At 38.5% G+C, this 6,100-nt stretch overlaps 1 long non-coding RNA gene across 1 annotated transcript; it reads right to left on the minus strand.

Moving 5' to 3' along the window:
• Positions 1-584: 584 nt before the first annotated feature.
• On the minus strand, positions 585-1,047 carry LOC128503722 (uncharacterized). Its single transcript, XR_008355286.1, has 2 exons — positions 876-1,047; positions 585-640 (listed from the first exon to the last, which is right to left on the minus strand). It is a non-coding gene; the product is annotated as an uncharacterized LOC128503722 (long non-coding RNA).
• Between the last annotated feature and the right edge of the window lie 5,053 nt (positions 1,048-6,100).

Genomic DNA, 6,100 nt, shown 5'->3' on the forward strand with positions numbered 1-6,100 from the left:
AATATAAGACTAGGGGTATTTTTCAGAGCATCTGCTCTGAAAAGAACCTTGTCTTATAATCGAGCAAATACGGTAATTATAAAATTAGCATACAGCTTTGTATTTAAAATAGGTAGTATTTTTTATAAAGAAGACATATGAGCTGCAGAAATTTATAGTTTATAATGCAAATTAAAATATGTAAGTATCTTATAAGCAGTTTCACATTAAGAGTGCAAACATATACGGCATTTAGCCGGATGTAATGATTGACCTCTGGCCAATTATTCTGCCTGTGGGATGCACGCCCCCCTATATTACTTAATGCAAAGCTATTACAAAGAAAAGGGTAGTCGTGTACAAATATTGAAACATGTTTTAACTCACACTAGACAGAAATACAAGAATTAGTGACAGCACAGGTTTAAGCACTTCCATAAAATAAGATCTAAGTAAATAAGTGCATGGATGTAACACACACACACACACACACACAGAGGTACATATAAAGTTGTTAAATACATCCAATGTAATATTGTTAGTGAGGACAGACGCAAGCTTTCTGTAGTTTTTGTACCTGTTTGTAGTCTCCAATGATAGAGCTGTTTTTCTTTATTTCTGACTCTGCTTTATCAAGCTCCCTGCGACACATTTCCTTCAGCTGCAGAAAAATGCAAATATTCACTGTCAAGCAATAAAGCTGGGTGTCAGAAATGACACTTATATGCTGGGGTATAAGTGCATTAATACAAAGTGCAAATTAATTAATTCTATGATTAAGATAAATACTGTACTGTGTGACGTTAGTGCACTTGAATAGCACAGTATACATTATACACTGCTTGGATTCAACACATCTCTTCAATCATACACTCTACTGTGTTACTACAACCAACCTGAGCAGATTCTTCTTCCAATCGTCTCTTCTCCTCTTCTGCATCAATCAGTTTCTGTTTAGTCATCAGTAACTCCTTGTTCAAGGCATCTGCCTTTTCTTCAGCCTGCAAAACAGATCAGCATTCATCAATAATTAAACAAATTACAATCCAAAATAAATGAGGCATTCTTGAAATCAGTACAAGTTGTATACTTTGGACTCTTACTGTAGTTGCAAGTAAAATTGAAAATGTGTCTTTTTTTCTTCGTTTATATTTTTCTTGTTGAGACTTAATATTTTGTTAATGCTAAATTAATGACACATACACTGTCTCCTGTGAGTGACTGAAACATTGATTTTTGTGAATAAACCATCAATCCCTGAGTGTGCTTACGTTTTGGGCCATTTGTATACTAGCTGATAACAGCTACAAACAAGGTACAAATTGGCTTCTTTGGTCTGTGGACTGCAGAGGACAATGTAAAAAAATATTAAAAAACAATAAATAATGTGTGGGTACACAAAATGAAAAACAGGAAAAGTGTAGTTGAACCACCACCTAGCAAAAATGTATTTTTTTAAACATGTCTGTTTTTTTTTAAACATCTTATATCTTTATTTATACTTTAACAATCTCTGTGTAAATGAGAAATTATAGACTTTTTCATAGACTGCTAAATTAAGACTGAGAATGCATTTTTTTGCTTTCTAGAATTTTAAATAAAATAATTAAAATAAAAAACAGCCTTGCTGGTCTTTATATCTTCACAAATGTCTGCAACACATTCTCAATTTAGCTCAGTTATATACTTTTTTTTTTTATTATTATTATTAATTTCGTTCACAATATTGTGACACTTATGCCTGTAGAATGCTATTTTCTTTCTTACCCCCCCCCGAAGTCTGCTAGGAAAGGGAAAAAAAATAAAAATAAATAAATAAATAAATATTAAAAAGTATAATAAAAATAAGAATAAAAATTTATTACCATAAACCCCATGTGAGTTGGAACTCCTTTTTTTTCTTTTTTGATTCAGCACTTCTATAATGTTCATATTTTTTAATTTGTTCAATCATATTTAACCACTGGGTCAATACGGGTACTCCTTTGTCGAACCATTTCCTAAGAATCAATAATCTCCCTAAGAAGAAGATTTTCTTAAACAAATTGTTTAGCCTACCAAATTCTTCCACATCACCTAAGATCAAAACCTTTGGATCCATTTCAAGATTACAACTAAATTTACTTTTCACAAACAAAAATATATCATCCCAAAATTTATGAATCTTATTACATTCCCACCATAAGTGAATTAAACCTGCATTAAGGACCCCACATCTGGGGCAATCTGACTTATCCCTACATTTAATCTTCCATAACTGGTGCGGAGAATAATATAAACGATAAATAATTTTAAGTTGTGTAAATTGATATTGTTTATTAACGGTGCAACACCCTGTGTTCTTAAGGATACGGTTCCAAGAGGCCTCATCAATGGCACCAATCTCTTCCTCCCATTTCTTTTTAATCTTGCCTCTGAAGCCTATATCCATTTCTCTTAAAAGTATTTTATAAATAGTGTTAAGTGTCTTCTTCCCAATAGATCTTATCTGCAAAAACTCAAAAAGCTCATGTGTCTCAACCTCAAAAATCTTCTTATTTTCCGTGCAATTATATGCGTGAGCTAATTGATTATACCAAAATTTGTGTCCATTTTGCAACTCATATTCAAATTTGAGCTCCTCAAAATCCTTAATATACCCAGCAGAGAACAACTGTCCAGCAAAACTAATCCCTTTATTAATCCAAAAATCACTCCCTAACCCTTTGTGAAACTCCATAAATTTTGAGTTATACCATATTTGTGTTTGGGGTAAACTACCCTTGATTTTACAGATACATTTGGTTTCCTGCCACACTTTTCTATATAACTTCACCAAAGAGGTATTATCCAATTTCTTTTCCAACTGTAAACCTGCTTCTAACATTTCCATGGGGTTAGAATTTCCAGTTATTTCTAAGAAAAACTGGATTAATCCCCCATATCCATTGAATTTCAAATTCTGGATTTTCTTTGCCAGGAAATATAATTTGAAGTGAGGTAATGCCAAACCCCCCTCACCCTCCAGTGAGCTGAGCTTGGCATATTTCATGCGCACTCTGCCTCTTCCCCACAATAATTTACTGAGTACAGCTTCTAGACCTTTAAACCATTTATCCGGGATCCACACTGGTGAGGCAGACAAGACAAACAAAACCTGCGGGAGAACAATCATCTTCACCAGACTCACCCTATCTGCCAGTGACAACGGGAGTTTTGTCCAGATCCCCACCTTTTTTTGTATCTTAATACCTAATGGGGTAAGGTTCTGCTTAATAAAGAAGTCGACTTTATTCGAGATTTTAATCCCCAAATACTCCAAAGAGTCCCCCTGCTTCAAGATCTTAACACCTCCTACCTTGGGGGTACCTACTGAGTTTAACGGGAGAAGTGTTGATTTGTCCCAATTAATTTTAAGTCCTGACAATCTGCCAAAAGATTCAACCGTATCACTAGTATCACTATTGGGAGCACTTTTTCAGTATCTTCTAAAAAAAATAGTAAATCATCCGCATATAATAAGAGCTTTTCTTCACTACCTTTTAAACCAAAACCACTTATTTCATGGTTTTTCCTAATACTTGCAGCTAATGGTTCAATGTATAAAATAAATAAAAGGGGCGAAAGTGGACACCCCTGACGGGTTCCTCGACTTAACAAAAAGATATCCGAGAGCTTACCACTTAAATTAATCCTAGCTACTGGAGAACTATACAAAAGTTGTACCCAACTTAAAAAGGTTTCCCCAAATCCAAAAGCTGTTAACGTATGCCATAAAAAACGCCACTCCACCCTGTCAAATGCCTTCATGGCATCTAAAGACAGAATGGAGTTGGGAAGGTTCGCACCTAGCTGAAGATTGGCAAAAACTCTTTCCAGGTTAGAATGTAATAACCTTCCTGGTACAAAGCCCGTCTGATCTTCTCCAATCAAAGCAGGCACACAAATTGCTAATCTTCTGGCCAACACTTTAGCTAGGATTTTCGCATCCGTGTTAATGAGGGATATCGGCCGGTATGATTCTACTTTTACTGGATTTTTATCTTTTTTAGGAATAAGTATAATTATTGCGTGTATCCACGTGGGTTTCCCTTCAACTTTTATTGAGGTAGGAGTCGTTAGTAGCACTTGAAAAGGGCCCTCGAATCTCGGTTCCAAAGTAGATCGGACGTGTTTCTTCACGACCACCCACTCTCCAGGCAATAGAGAGTGAGTACCTTCGAGGATATTGGGATCTGGAATAGAAGAGAAAACTTGGGTATATATATTAGATAATTGAGTAGTCAAAGCAATAACATATTTTGCCATTGTTTCATAATTCATTTGCAACTGTTGTGGGAAGTATTGTCCTAATCTAGGGCTACTTCCAAAAAGTATTTCGTGTGGGGTCAGTTTGTGTGACGCCTTTGGCGTATGTCTGATAGCAAAAAGTACGATGGGTAGGCACTGTACCCAATTTAGACCAGTCTCTTGTGTCATTTTCAATATCTTTGATTTGATTATGCCATTTAATCTTTCCACTTTCCCGCTACTCTGCGGTCTGTAGGGAGTATGGAAAGCAAGATGTGAACCTATAATTTTCCACACTTCTTGAGTGACGTTTGCCGTAAATGCAGGTCCCTGATCACTTTCTATGACTTCTGGGACACCGAACCGGCAAATGAGTTCCTGAATAAGCTTCTTTGCGGTAGTGGGTGCGGTTTGGTTTCGTACTGGATAGGCTTCTGGCCATCCGGAAAACACATCTACCACTACCAGTACATACTGAAATGTCTGACACATCGGCATTTGAATATGGTCAATTTGAATCCGTTGGAAAGGGTATTGAGCATTCGGTAAACATTTGGATGGTGTAGGTTCTGTCCTTCCGGTTTTGCACTGAGCACAGATTAAACATGATTCGGTGGTTCGTGCTAGCATTGGGGTGATTCCTGGTGCGATCCAGATTTTGTCGATAATCTCCTTCATAATGGTTTTAGACTGATGCGTCGGTCCATGAGCTAGTGATGCGACTAAAGGGTATAAAGTCCGGGGTAAACAAAGATATTGGCCTCTGGCCCAGGCTCCCCGCTCATCCTCGGATACTCCTTCTTGTATCCATTGATTTTGTTCCTTGGTTGAAGCTTGTTGTTGTAATTGAATTAAAATATCCCAGTCTAATTCCATTGGTGCTTTCTTGGTCACCGTCATTAAAGGGACCACTGAGTCTTCATCGAGAGCTGCTTGCTTGGCTGCACTATCTGCTAAGGCATTTCCTTTTGCTTCCATAGTGTCAGCCCGTGAGTGTGCCTTGACTTTGATCACTGCAACTTGTTTCGGGAGTAGGGCCGCAGTCATCAAAGCTTCAACTGCTTTCCCGTTCTTGATTGGAGTCCCTGCTGCGGTGATATAATCTCTTGCCTTCCAGATGACTCCAAAATCATGTACAACTCCAAAGGCGTACCTGGAATCCGTATAGATATTCGCGGTAGAATCTTTAGCCATAATGCAGGCCTCGGTGAGGGCAGCTAGTTCAGCCTCCTGAGCCGACTGATCCGGTCGTGTCAGTCGTAACCGCCATTCCCGTATGGAAATGACCCTTGTCATCGGCATATCTGGAGCCGTCCACAAATAGGGTCCATTCTGGGTTTGAGAGTGGGGTATCCTGTATATTCGGAGGCGAACCGACTTCCGCTTGCATCATGGTCAGACAATCATGTGGATCGTCCTCGGGTGGTACATCTGGAAAATCGACATTTGATGACTGTGTATGCCACAATAGCTGTTCCTGAAGATCTTCTTCTGTGGCTAGATCAATAAAATCCGTAGACGGAATATCAGTATACTCCCCCCTTGGAAGTGGAAGGAGGGCAGCCGGATTGAGAACATTGCATCGTTGAATAGTAACATTGTCGGGCAACAACAGACTCCCTTGGAGACGAAGATGACGCTGAGCAGTGAGATGTCTGGGTTGAGTCTGTTGTAAAATAGCTGAGATGTCATATGGAGCTAGAATTGTCAAGGGATGTCCGAGGACAATATCTGAAGTGACGTCCAGAAGACAGCTGGCAGCGTGAATAGCCCTTACACAGGAAGGTGTCGCGCGAGCAACTGGGTCCAATCGTTTGGAGTAGAATCCGAGGGGACGATGTCGACCACCGTG

This window comes from Spea bombifrons, chromosome 8 (assembly GCF_027358695.1).
Source record: "Spea bombifrons isolate aSpeBom1 chromosome 8, aSpeBom1.2.pri, whole genome shotgun sequence".
Taxonomy (NCBI): domain Eukaryota; kingdom Metazoa; phylum Chordata; class Amphibia; order Anura; family Pelobatidae; genus Spea; species Spea bombifrons.